Consider the following 15,050-nt stretch of genomic DNA (forward strand, 5'->3'; position numbering starts at 1 on the left):
CTGATCCTCTGACAGTGCAGCACACCCTCAGTACTGACCCTCTGACAGTGCAAAACTCCCACAATTCTGACCCTCTGACAGGGCAGCACTCTTTCAGTTCTGACCCTCTGACAGTGCAGCACTCCCTCAGTACTAGTTCTCTGACAGTGCAGCACTCCCTCAGCACTGGCCCTCCGACTGTGCAGCACTACCTCAGTACTGACCCTCTGACAGTGCAGCACTCCCTCAATTCTGACCCTCTGACAGGGCAGCACTCTTTCAGTACTGACCCTCTGACAGTGTAACACTCCCTCTGTACTGACTCCCTGACAGTGCAGCCCTCCCCCAGTCCTGACCCACTGACAGTGCAGCACTCACTCAGAACTGACCCTCCTACAGTGCAGCGCTCTCTCAGTACTGACCCTCTGACAGATCAGCGCTCCTTCAGTATTGACCCTCTGACAGTGAAGCACTCCCTCAGAACTGACCCTGTGACAGTGCAGCTTTCCCTCAGTACTGACCGTCTGACAGTGCAGCATTCCCTCAGTACTGAACCTCTGACAGTGCAGCACCCCCTCAGTACAGACCTCCTGACCGTGCAGCACTCCCTGAGTACTGGTTCTCTGTCAGTGCAGCGCACCCTCAGTACTGACCCTCTGACAGTGCAGCACTCCCTCAGCACTGGCCATCCGACTGTGCAGCACAACCTCAGAACTGACCCTCTGACAGTGCAGTACTCCCTCAGTACTGACCCTCTGACTGTGCGGCACTCACTCAGTACTGACCCTGTGACAGTGCAGCACTCCCTCAGTACTGATCCTCTGACAGTGCAGCACACCCTCAGTACTGACCCTCTGACAGGGCAGCACTCTTTCAGTACTGACCCTCTGACAGTGCAACACTCCCTCTGTACAGACTCCCTGACAGTGCAGCCCTCCCTCAGTGCTGCCCCCTGACAGTGCAGCACTCCCTCAGAACTGATCCTCTGACAGTGCAGCGCTCCCTCAGTACTGACCCCCTGACAGATCAGCGCTCCTTCAGTACTGACCCTCTGACAGTGCAGCACTCCCTCAGTACTGACCCTCTGACAGTGCAGCGCTCCCTCAGTACTGACCCCCTGACAGATCAGCGCTCCTTCAGTACTGACCGTCTGACAGTGCAGCATTCCCTCAGTACTGACCGTCTTACACTGCTGCGTTCCCTCAGTACTGACCCTCTGACAGTGCAGCACTCCCTCAGCACTGGCTTTCCGACTGTGCAGCACTATCTCAATACTGACCCTCTGACAGTGCAGCACTCCCACAGTACTGACCCTGTGACAGTGCAGCACTCCCTCTGTACTGACCCTCCGACAGTGTAGCACACCCTCAGGACTGACGCCGTGACAGTGCAGCACTCCCTCAGTACTGATCCTCTGACAGTGCAGCACACCCTCAGTACTGACCCTCTGACAGTGCAAAACTCCCTCAATTCTGACCCTCGGCCATGGCAGCACTCTTTTAGTACTGACCCTCTGGCAGTGCAACATTCCCTCTGTACTGACTCCCTGACAGTGCAGCCCTCCCTCAGTGCTGACCCCCTGAAAGTGCAGTGCTCCCTCAGAACTGACCCTCTGACAGTGCAGCGCATCCTCAGTACTGACCCTGTGACAGTGCAGCACTCCCTCAGTACTGACCCCCTGACCGTGCAGCACTCCCTGAGTACTGGTTCTCTGACAGTGCAGCGCTCCCTCAGCACTGGCTTTCCGACTGTGCAGCACTCCCTCAGTACTGACCCTCTGACTGTGCAGCACTCACTCAGTACTGACCCTGTGACAGTGCAGCACTCCCTCAGTACTGACCCTCCGACAGTGCAGCACTCCCTCAGAACTGACCCTGTGACAGTGCAGCATTCCCTCCGTACTGACCGTCTGACAGTGCAGCATTCCCTCAATACTTACACCCTGACCGTGCAGCACTCCCTGAGTACTGGTTCTCTGACAGTGCAGCGCTCCCTCAGTACTGACCCTCTGACAGTGCAGCAATCCCTCAATACTGACACCCTGACCGTGCAGCACTCCCTGAGTACTGGTTCTCTGACAGTGCAGCACTCCCTCAGCACTGGCTTTCCGACTGTGCATCACTATCTCAGTACTGACCCTCTGACAGTGCAGCACTCCCTCAGTACTGACCCTCCGACAGTGCAGCACTCACTCAGTACTGACCCTGTGACAGTGCAGTATTCCCTCAGTACTGACCCTCCGACAGTGTAGCACACCCTCAGGACTGACGCCGTGACAGTGCAGCACTCCCTCAGTACTGATCCTCTGACAGTGCAGCACACCCTCAGTACTGACCCTCTGACAGTGCAAACTTCTATCAATTCTGACCCTCTGACAGGGCAGCACTCTTTTAGTACTGACCCTCTGACAGTGCAACATTCCCTCTGTACTGACTCCCTGACAGTGCAGCCCTCCCTCAGTGCTGACCCCCTGACAGTGCAGTGCTCCCTCAGAACTGACCCTCTGACAGTGCAGCGCATCCTCAGTACTGACCCTCTGACAGATCAGCGCTCCTTCAGTATTGACCCTCTGACAGTGCAGCACTCCCTCAGAACTGACCCTGTGACAGTGCAGCATTCCCTCAGTACTGACCGTCTGACAGTGCAGCACTCCCTCAGTACTGAACCTCTGACAGTGCAGCACTCCCTCAGTACTGACACCCTGACCGTGCAGCACTCCCTGAGTACTGGTTCTCTCACAGTGTAGCGCTCCCTCAGTACTGACCCGCTGACAGTGCAGCACTCCCTCAGCACTGGCTTTCCGACTGTGCAGCACTCCCTCAGTACTGACCCTCTGACTGTGCAGCACTCACTCAGAACTGACCCTCTGACAGTGCAGCACTCCCTCAGTACTGACCCTCTGACAGTGCAGCACTCCCTCAGTACTGACCCTCTGACAGTGCAGCGCTCCCTCAGTACTGACCCCCGACAGATCAGCGCTCCTTCAGTACTGACCCTCTGACAGTGCAGCACTCCCTCAGTACTGACCATTTGAGTGTGCAACGCTCCCTCAGTACTGACCCTCCGACAGTGCAGCACTCACTCAGGACTGACCCTGTGACAGTGCAGCACTCCCTCAGTACTGACCCTCCGACAGTGCAGCACACCCTCAGGACTGACCCCGTGACAGTGCAGCACTCCCTCAGTACTGATCCTCTGACAGTGCAGCACACCCTCGGTACTGACCCTCTGACAGTGCAAAACTCCCTCAATTCTGACCCTCTGACAGGGCAGCACTCTTTCAGTACTGACCCTCTGACAGTGCAACACTCCCTCAGTACAGACCCTCTGACAGTGCAGCACTCCCTCAGTACTGACCCCCTGACCGTGCAGCACTCCCTCAGTACCAGTTCTCTGACAGTGCAGCACTCCCTCAGTACTGACCCTCCGACAGTGTAGCACACCCTCAGGACTGACGCCGTGACAGTGCAGCACTCCCTCAGTACTGATCCTCTGACAGTGCAGCACACCCTCAGTACTGACCCTCTGACAGTGCAAAATTCTATCAATTCTGACCCTCTGACAGGACAGCACTCTTTTAGTACTGACCCTCTGACAGTGCAACATTCCCTCTGTACTGACTCCCTGACAGTGCAGCCCTCCCTCAGTGCTGACCCCCTGACAGTGCAGTGCTCCCTCAGAACTGACCCTCTGACAGTGCAGCGCATCCTCAGTACTGACCCTCTGACAGATCAGCGCTCCTTTAGTATTGACCCTCTGACAGTGCAGCACTCCCTCAGAACTGACCCTGTGACAGTGCAGCATTCCCTCAGTACTGACCGTCTGACAGTGCAGCACTCCCTCAGTACTGAACCTCTGACAGTGCAGCACTCCCTCAGTACTGACACCCTGACCGTGCAGCACTCCCTGAGTACTGGTTCTCTCACAGTGCAGCGCTCCCTCAGTACTGACCCTCTGACAGTGCAGCACTCCCTCAACACTGGCTTTCCGACTGTGCAGCACTCCCTCAGTACTGACCCTCTGACTGTGCAGCACTCACTCAGTACTGACCCTCTGACAGTGCAGCACTCCCTCAGTACTGACCATTTGAGTGTGCAACGCTCCCTCAGTACTGACCCTCCGACAGTGCAGCACTCACTCAGGACTGACCCTGTGACAGTGCAGCACTCCCTCAGTACTGACCCTCCGACAGTGCAGCACACCCTCAGGACTGACCCCGTGACAGTGCAGCACTTCCTCAGTACTGAACCTCTGACAGTGCAGCACACCCTCGGTACTGACCCTCTGACAGTGCAAAACTCCCTCAATTCTGACCCTCTGACAGGGCAGCACTCTTTCAGTACTGACCCTCTGACAGTGCAACACTCCCTCAGTACTGACCCTCTGACAGTGCAGCACTCCCTCAGTACTGACCCCCTGAACGTGCAGCACTCCCTCAGTACTAGTTCTCTGACAGTGCAGCACTCCCTCAGTACTGACCCTCTGACAGTGCAAAACTCCCTCAATTCTGACCCTCTGACAGGGCAGCACTCTTTCAGTACTGACCCCCTGACAGTGCATCACTCACTCAGAACTGACCCTCCTACAGTGCAGCACTCCCTCAGTACTGACCCTCAGACAGATCACGCTCCTTCAGTAACAAAGGGATTCATTAACAGAGGGATTGAATTTAAGAGCCGTGAAGTGATGATGCCGCTGTACAAAACTTTGGTAAGGCCAGATTTGGAGTACTGTGTACAGTTCTGGTCGCCTCATTTTAGGAAGGATGTGGAAGCTTTGGAAAAGGTGCAAAGAAGATTTACCAGGATGTTGCCTGGAATGGAGAGTTGGTCTTACGAGGAAAGGTTGAGGGTGCTAGGCCTTTTCTCATTAGAACGGAGAAGGATGAGGGGCGACTTGATAGAGGTTTCTAAGTTGATCAGGGGAACAGATAGAGTAGACAGTCAGAGACTTTTTCCCCGGGTGGAACAAACCATTACAAGGGGACATAAATTTAAGGTGAAAGGTGGAAGATATAGGAGGGATATCAGAGGTAGGTTCTTTACCCAGAGAGTAGTGGGGGCATGGAATGCACTGCCTGTGGAAGTAGTTGAGTCGGAAACATTAGGGACCTTCAAGCAGCTATTGGATAGGTACATGGATTACGGTAAAATGATATAGTGTAGATTTATTTGTTCTCAAGGGCAGCACGGTAGCATTGTGGATAGCACAATTGCTTCACAGCTCCAGGGTCCCAGGTTCGATTCCGGCTTGGGTCACTGACTGTGCGGAGTCTTCACGTCCTCCCCGTGTCTGCGTGGGTTTCCTCCGGGTGCTCCGGTTTCCTCCCACAATCCAAAGATGTGCGGGTTAGGTGAATTGGCCAATGATAAATTTGCCTTAATGTCCAAATTGCCCTTGGTGTTGGGTGAAGGTGTTGAGTTTGGGTAGGGTGCTCTTTCCAAGAGCCGGTGCAGACTCAAAGGGCCGAATGGCCTCCTTCTGCACTGTAAATTCAATGATAATCTATGATTAATCTAAGACCAAGGTTCGGCACAACATCGTGGGCCGAAGGGCCTGTTCTGTGCTGTATTTTCTATGTTCTATGATCTATTGACCCTCTAACAGTGCAGCACTCCCTCAGAACTGACCCTGTGACAGTGCAGCTTTCCCTCAGTACTGACCGTCTGACAGTGCAGCATTCCCTCAGTACTGAACCTCTGACAGTGCAGCACCCCCTCAGTACAGACTCCCTGACAGTGCAGCACTCCCTCAGCACTGGCTTTCCGACTGTGCAGCACTATCTCAGTACTGACCCTCTGACAGTGCAGCACTCCCTCAGTACTGACCCTCCGACAGTGCAGCACTCACTAGGGAATGACCCTCTGATAGTGCAGCACTCCCTCAGCACTGGCTTTCCGACTGTGCAGCACTCCCTCAGTACTGACCCTCTGACAGTGCAGCACTCACTCAGTACTGACCCTCTGACAGTGCAAAACTCCCTCAATTCTGACCCTCTGACAGGGCAGCATTCTTTTAGTACTGACCCTCTGACAGTGCAACATTCCCTCTGTACTGACTCCCTGACAGTGCAGCCCTCCCTCAGTGCTGACCCCCTGACAGTGCAGTGCTCCCTCAGAACTGACCCTCTGACAGTGCAGCGCATCCTCAGTACTGACCCTCTGACAGTGCAGCACTCCCTCAGTACTGACCCCCTGACCGTGTAGCACTCCCTGAGTACTAGTTCTCTGACAGTGCAGCGCTCCCTCAGTACTGACCCTCTGACAGTGCAGCACTCCCTCAGTACTGACCCTCCGACAGGGCAGCATTCTTTTAGTACTGACCCTCTGACAGTGCAACATTCCCTCTGTACTGACTCCCTGACAGTGCAGCCCTCCCTCAGTGCTGACCCCCTGACAGTGCAGTGCTCCCTCAGAACTGACCCTCTGACAGTGCAGCGCATCCTCAGTACTGACCCTCTGACAGTGCAGCACTCCCTTAGTACTGACCCCCTGACCGTGTAGCACTCCCTGAGTACTAGTTCTCTGACAGTGCAGCGCTCCCTCAGCACTGGCTTTCCGACTGTGCAGCACTCCCTCAGTACTTACCCTCTGACTGTGCAGCACTCACTCAGTACTGACCCTGTGACAGTGCAGCACTCCCTCAGTACTGACCCTCCGACAGTGCAGCACACCCTCAGGACTGACCCCGTGACAGTGCAGCACTCCCTCAGTACTGACCATTTGAATGTGCAAAGCTCCCTCAGTACTGACCCTCTGACAGTGCAGCACTCCCTCAGTACTGACCCTCTGACAGTGCAGCACTCCCTCAGAACTGACCCTGTGACAGTGCAGCATTCCCTCAGTACTGACCGTCTGACAGGGCAGCATTCCCTCAGTACTGACCGTCTGACAGTGCAGCAATCCCTCAATACTGACACCCTGACCGTGCAGCACTCCCTGAGTACTGGTTCTCTGACAGTGCAGCGCTACCTTAGTACTGACCGTCTGACAGTGCTGCACTCCCTCAGTACTGACCCTCTGACACTGCAATACTCCCTCAGTACTGACCCTCTGATAGTTCAGCATTCCATCAAAACTGACTCTGTATTCAGTGCAGCACTCCCTCAGTACTGACTCTCTGACAGATCAGCGCTCCCACTGTACTGACCCTCTGATAGTGCAGCAGTCCCTCAGTACTGACCCTCTGACAGATCAGCGCTCCTTCAGTACTGACCCTCTGACAGTGCAGCACTCCCTCAGTACTAACCCTCTGACAGATCAGCGCACCTTCAGTACTGACCCTCTGACAGTACAGCACTCCCTACGTACTGACCCTTTGAGAGTGCAAAGCTCCCTCAGTACTGACCCTCTGACAGTGCAGGACTTACTCAGAACTGACCCTGTGACAGTGCAGCACTCCTTCTGCACTGACCCTCTGACAGTGCAGCATCCCTCTTGACTGACCCTCAGAGTGATCAGCGCTCCCTCAGTACTGACCCCCTGACAGTGCAGCACTCCCTCAGTACTGACCCTCCGACAGTGCAGCACACCCTCAGGACTGACCCCGTGACAGTGCAGCACTTCCTCAGTACTGAACCTCTGACAGTGCAGCACACCCTCGGTACTGACCCTCTGACAGTGCAAAACTCCCTCAATTCTGACCCTCTGACAGGGCAGCACTCTTTCAGTACTGACCCTCTGACAGTGCAACACTCCCTCAGTACTGACCCTCTGACAGTGCAGCACTCCCTCAGTACTAGTTCTCTGACAGTGCAGCACTCCCTCAGTACTGACCCTCTGACAGTGCAAAACTCCCTCAATTCTGACCCTCTGACAGGGCAGCACTCTTTCAGTACTGACCCCCTGACAGTGCATCACTCACTCAGAACTGACCCTCCTACAGTGCAGCACTCCCTCAGTACTGACCCTCAGACAGATCACGCTCCTTCAGTAACAGAGGGATTCATTAACAGAGGGATTGAATTTAAGAGCCGTGAAGTGATGATGCCGCTGTACAAAACTTTGGTAAGGCCAGATTTGGAGTACTGTGTACTGTTCTGGTCGCCTCATTTTAGGAAGGATGTGGAAGCTTTGGAAAAGGTGCAAAGAAGATTTACCAGGATGTTGCCTGGAATGGAGAGTTGGTCTTACGAGGAAAGGTTGAGGGTGCTAGGCCTTTTCTCATTAGAACGGAGAAGGATGAGGGGCGACTTGATAGAGGTTTCTAAGTTGATCAGGGGAACAGATAGAGTAGACAGTCAGAGACTTTTTCCCCGGGTGGAACAAACCATTACAAGGGGACATAAATTTAAGGTGAAAGGTGGAAGATATAGGAGGGATATCAGAGGTAGGTTCTTTACCCAGAGAGTAGTGGGGGCATGGAATGCACTGCCTGTGGAAGTAGTTGAGTCGGAAACATTAGGGACCTTCAAGCAGCTATTGGATAGGTACATGGATTACGGTAAAATGATATAGTGTAGATTTATTTGTTCTCAAGGGCAGCACGGTAGCATTGTGGATAGCACAATTGCTTCACAGCTCCAGGGTCCCAGGTTCGATTCCGGCTTGGGTCACTGACTGTGCGGAGTCTTCACGTCCTCCCCGTGTCTGCGTGGGTTTCCTCCGGGTGCTCCGGTTTCCTCCCACAATCCAAAGATGTGCGGGTTAGGTGAATTGGCCAATGATAAATTTGCCTTAATGTCCAAATTGCCCTTGGTGTTGGGTGAAGGTGTTGAGTTTGGGTAGGGTGCTCTTTCCAAGAGCCGGTGCAGACTCAAAGGGCCGAATGGCCTCCTTCTGCACTGTAAATTCAATGATAATCTATGATTAATCTAAGACCAAGGTTCGGCACAACATCGTGGGCCGAAGGGCCTGTTCTGTGCTGTATTTTCTATGTTCTATGTTCTATTGACCCTCTGACAGTGCAGCACTCCCTCAGAACTGACCCTGTGACAGTGCAGCTTTCCCTCAGTACTGACCGTCTGACAGTGCAGCATTCCCTCAGTACTGAACCTCTGACAGTGCAGCACCCCCTCAGTACAGACTCCCTGACAGTGCAGCACTCCCTCAGCACTGGCTTTCCGACTGTGCAGCACTATCTCAGTACTGACCCTCTGACAGTGCAGCACTCCCTCAGTACTGACCCTCCGACAGTGCAGCACTCACTAGGGAATGACCCTCTGATAGTGCAGCACTCCCTCAGCACTGGCTTTCCGACTGTGCAGCACTCCCTCAGTACTGACCCTCTGACAGTGCAGCACTCACTCAGTACTGACCCTCTGACAGTGCAAAACTCCCTCAATTATGACCCTCTGACAGGGCAGCATTCTTTTAGTACTGACCCTCTGACAGTGCAACATTCCCTCTGTACTGACTCCCTGACAGTGCAGCCCTCCCTCAGTGCTGACCCCCTGACAGTGCAGTGCTCCCTCAGAACTGACCCTCTGACAGTGCAGCGCATCCTCAGTACTGACCCTCTGACAGTGCAGCACTCCCTCAGTACTGACCCCCTGACCGTGTAGCACTCCCTGAGTACTAGTTCTCTGACAGTGCAGCGCTCCCTCAGTACTGACCCTCTGACAGTGCAGCACTCCCTCAGTACTGACCCTCCGACAGGGCAGCATTCTTTTAGTACTGACCCTCTGACAGTGCAACATTCCCTCTGTACTGACTCCCTGACAGTGCAGCCCTCCCTCAGTGCTGACCCCCTGACAGTGCAGTGCTCCCTCAGAGCTGACCCTCTGACAGTGCAGCGCATCCTCAGTACTGACCCTCTGACAGTGCAGCACTCCCTCAGTACTGACCCCCTGACCGTGTAGCACTCCCTGAGTACTAGTTCTCTGACAGTGCAGCGCTCCCTCAGCACTGGCTTTCCGACTGTGCAGCACTCCCTCAGTACTTACCCTCTGACTGTGCAGCACTCACTCAGTACTGACCCTGTGACAGTGCAGCACTCCCTCAGTACTGACCCTCCGACAGTGCAGCACACCCTCAGGACTGACCCCGTGACAGTGCAGCACTCCCTCAGTACTGACCATTTGAATGTGCAAAGCTCCCTCAGTACTGACCCTCTGACAGTGCAGCACTCCCTCAGTACTGACCCTCTGACAGTGCAGCACTCCCTCAGAACTGACCCTGTGACAGTGCAGCATTCCCTCAGTACTGACCGTCTGACAGGGCAGCATTCCCTCAGTACTGACCGTCTGACAGTGCAGCAATCCCTCAATACTGACACCCTGACCGTGCAGCACTCCCTGAGTACTGGTTCTCTGACAGTGCAGCGCTACCTTAGTACTGACCGTCTGACAGTGCTGCACTCCCTCAGTACTGACCCTCTGACGCTGCAATAGTCCCTCAGTACTGACCCTCTGATAGTTCAGCATTCCATCAAAACTGACTCTGTATTCAGTGCAGCACTCCCTCAGTACTGACTCTCTGACAGATCAGCGCTCCCACTGTACTGACCCTCTGATAGTGCAGCAGTCCCTCAGTACTGACCCTCTGACAGATCAGCGCTCCTTCAGTACTGACCCTCTGACAGTGCAGCACTCCCTCAGTACTAATCCTCTGACAGATCAGCGCACCTTCAGTACTGACCCTCTGACAGTACAGCACTCCCTACGTACTGACCCTTTGAGAGTGCAAAGCTCCCTCAGTACTGACCCTCTGACAGTGCAGGACTTACTCAGAACTGACCCTGTGACAGTGCAGCACTCCTTCTGCACTGACCCTCTGACAGTGCAGCATCCCTCTTGACTGACCCTCAGAGTGATCAGCGCTCCCTCAGTACTGACCCCCTGACAGTGCAGCACTCCCTCAGTACTGACCCTCCGACAGTGCAGCACACCCTCAGGACTGACCCCGTGACAGTGCAGCACTTCCTCAGTACTGAACCTCTGACAGTGCAGCACACCCTCGGTACTGACCCTCTGACAGTGCAAAACTCCCTCAATTCTGACCCTCTGACAGGGCAGCACTCTTTCAGTACTGACCCTCTGACAGTGCAACACTCCCTCAGTACTGACCCTCTGACAGTGCAGCACTCCCTCAGTACTGACCCCCTGAACGTGCAGCACTCCCTCAGTACTAGTTCTCTGACAGTGCAGCACTCCCTCAGTACTGACCCTCTGACAGTGCAAAACTCCCTCAATTCTGACCCTCTGACAGGGCAGCACTCTTTCAGTACTGACCCCCTGACAGTGCATCACTCACTCAGAACTGACCCTCCTACAGTGCAGCACTCCCTCAGTACTGACCCTCAGACAGATCACGCTCCTTCAGTAACAGAGGGATTCATTAACAGAGGGATTGAATTTAAGAGCCGTGAAGTGATGATGCCGCTGTACAAAACTTTGGTAAGGCCAGATTTGGAGTACTGTGTACAGTTCTGGTCGCCTCATTTTAGGAAGGATGTGGAAGCTTTGGAAAAGGTGCAAAGATGATTTACCAGGATGTTGCCTGGAATGGAGAGTTGGTCTTACGAGGAAAGGTTGAGGGTGCTAGGCCTTTTCTCATTAGAACGGAGAAGGATGAGGGGCGACTTGATAGAGGTTTCTAAGTTGATCAGGGGAACAGATAGAGTAGACAGTCAGAGACTTTTTCCCCGGGTGGAACAAACCATTACAAGGGGACATAAATTTAAGGTGAAAGGTGGAAGATATAGGAGGGATATCAGAGGTAGGTTCTTTACCCAGAGAGTAGTGGGGGCATGGAATGCACTGCCTGTGGAAGTAGTTGAGTCGGAAACATTAGGGACCTTCAAGCAGCTATTGGATAGGTACATGGATTACGGTAAAATGATATAGTGTAGATTTATTTGTTCTCAAGGGCAGCACGGTAGCATTGTGGATAGCACAATTGCTTCACAGCTCCAGGGTCCCAGGTTCGATTCCGGCTTGGGTCACTGACTGTGCGGAGTCTTCACGTCCTCCCCGTGTCTGCGTGGGTTTCCTCCGGGTGCTCCGGTTTCCTCCCACAATCCAAAGATGTGCGGGTTAGGTGAATTGGCCAATGATAAATTTGCCTTAATGTCCAAATTGCCCTTGGTGTTGGGTGAAGGTGTTGAGTTTGGGTAGGGTGCTCTTTCCAAGAGCCGGTGCAGACTCAAAGGGCCGAATGGCCTCCTTCTGCACTGTAAATTCAATGATAATCTATGATTAATCTAAGACCAAGGTTCGGCACAACATCGTGGGCCGAAGGGCCTGTTCTGTGCTGTATTTTCTATGTTCTATGTTCTATTGACCCTCTGACAGTGCAGCACTCCCTCAGAACTGACCCTGTGACAGTGCAGCTTTCCCTCAGTACTGACCGTCTGACAGTGCAGCATTCCCTCAGTACTGAACCTCTGACAGTGCAGCACCCCCTCAGTACAGACTCCCTGACAGTGCAGCACTCCCTCAGCACTGGCTTTCCGACTGTGCAGCACTATCTCAGTACTGACCCTCTGACAGTGCAGCACTCCCTCAGTACTGACCCTCCGACAGTGCAGCACTCACTAGGGAATGACCCTCTGATAGTGCAGCACTCCCTCAGCACTGGCTTTCCGACTGTGCAGCACTCCCTCAGTACTGACCCTCTGACAGTGCAGCACTCACTCAGTACTGACCCTCTGACAGTGCAAAACTCCCTCAATTCTGACCCTCTGACAGGGCAGCATTCTTTTAGTACTGACCCTCTGACAGTGCAACATTCCCTCTGTACTGACTCCCTGACAGTGCAGCCCTCCCTCAGTGCTGACCCCCTGACAGTGCAGTGCTCCCTCAGAACTGACCCTCTGACAGTGCAGCGCATCCTCAGTACTGACCCTCTGACAGTGCAGCACTCCCTCAGTACTGACCCCCTGACCGTGTAGCACTCCCTGAGTACTAGTTCTCTGACAGTGCAGCGCTCCCTCAGTACTGACCCTCTGACAGTGCAGCACTCCCTCAGTACTGACCCTCCGACAGGGCAGCATTCTTTTAGTACTGACCCTCTGACAGTGCAACATTCCCTCTGTACTGACTCCCTGACAGTGCAGCCCTCCCTCAGTGCTGACCCCCTGACAGTGCAGTGCTCCCTCAGAACTGACCCTCTGACAGTGCAGCGCATCCTCAGTACTGACCCTCTGACAGTGCAGCACTCCCTCAGTACTGACCCCCTGACCGTGTAGCACTCCCTGAGTACTAGTTCTCTGACAGTGCAGCGCTCCCTCAGCACTGGCTTTCCGACTGTGCAGCACTCCCTCAGTACTTACCCTCTGACTGTGCAGCACTCACTCAGTACTGACCCTGTGACAGTGCAGCACTCCCTCAGTACTGACCCTCCGACAGTGCAGCACACCCTCAGGACTGACCCCGTGACAGTGCAGCACTCCCTCAGTACTGACCATTTGAATGTGCAAAGCTCCCTCAGTACTGACCCTCTGACAGTGCAGCACTCCCTCAGTACTGACCCTCTGACAGTGCAGCACTCCCTCAGAACTGACCCTGTGACAGTGCAGCATTCCCTCAGTACTGACCGTCTGACAGGGCAGCATTCCCTCAGTACTGACCGTCTGACAGTGCAGCAATCCCTCAATACTGACACCCTGACCGTGCAGCACTCCCTGAGTACTGGTTCTCTGACAGTGCAGCGCTACCTTAGTACTGACCGTCTGACAGTGCTGCACTCCCTCAGTACTGACCCTCTGACACTGCAATACTCCCTCAGTACTGACCCTCTGATAGTTCAGCATTCCATCAAAACTGACTCTGTATTCAGTGCAGCACTCCCTCAGTACTGACTCTCTGACAGATCAGCGCTCCCACTGTACTGACCCTCTGATAGTGCAGCAGTCCCTCAGTACTGACCCTCTGACAGATCAGCGCTCCTTCAGTACTGACCCTCTGACAGTGCAGCACTCCCTCAGTACTAACCCTCTGACAGATCAGCGCACCTTCAGTACTGACCCTCTGACAGTACAGCACTCCCTACGTACTGACCCTTTGAGAGTGCAAAGCTCCCTCAGTACTGACCCTCTGACAGTGCAGGACTTACTCAGAACTGACCCTGTGACAGTGCAGCACTCCTTCTGCACTGACCCTCTGACAGTGCAGCATCCCTCTTGACTGACCCTCAGAGTGATCAGCGCTCCCTCAGTACTGACCCCCTGACAGTGCAGCACTCCCTCAGTACTGACCCTCCGACAGTGCAGCACACCCTCAGGACTGACCCCGTGACAGTGCAGCACTTCCTCAGTACTGAACCTCTGACAGTGCAGCACACCCTCGGTACTGACCCTCTGACAGTGCAAAACTCCCTCAATTCTGACCCTCTGACAGGGCAGCACTCTTTCAGTACTGACCCTCTGACAGTGCAACACTCCCTCAGTACTGACCCTCTGACAGTGCAGCACTCCCTCAGTACTAGTTCTCTGACAGTGCAGCACTCCCTCAGTACTGACCCTCTGACAGTGCAAAACTCCCTCAATTCTGACCCTCTGACAGGGCAGCACTCTTTCAGTACTGACCCCCTGACAGTGCATCACTCACTCAGAACTGACCCTCCTACAGTGCAGCACTCCCTCAGTACTGACCCTCAGACAGATCACGCTCCTTCAGTAACAGAGGGATTCATTAACAGAGGGATTGAATTTAAGAGCCGTGAAGTGATGATGCCGCTGTACAAAACTTTGGTAAGGCCAGATTTGGAGTACTGTGTACAGTTCTGGTCGCCTCATTTTAGGAAGGATGTGGAAGCTTTGGAAAAGGTGCAAAGAAGATTTACCAGGATGTTGCCTGGAATGGAGAGTTGGTCTTACGAGGAAAGCTTGAGGGTGCTAGGCCTTTTCTCATTAGAACGGAGAAGGATGAGGGGCGACTTGATAGAGGTTTCTAAGTTGATCAGGGGAACAGATAGAGTAGACAGTCAGAGACTTTTTCCCCGGGTGGAACAAACCATTACAAGGGGACATAAATTTAAGGTGAAAGGTGGAAGATATAGGAGGGATATCAGAGGTAGGTTCTTTACCCAGAGAGTAGTGGGGGCATGGAATGCACTGCCTGTGGAAGTAGTTGAGTCGGAAACATTAGGGACCTTCAAGCAGCTATTGGATAGGTACATGGATTACGGTAA

The sequence above is a fragment of the Scyliorhinus torazame genome, chromosome 4 (genome assembly GCF_047496885.1).
Source record: "Scyliorhinus torazame isolate Kashiwa2021f chromosome 4, sScyTor2.1, whole genome shotgun sequence".
NCBI classification, from domain to species: Eukaryota; Metazoa; Chordata; class Chondrichthyes; order Carcharhiniformes; family Scyliorhinidae; genus Scyliorhinus; species Scyliorhinus torazame.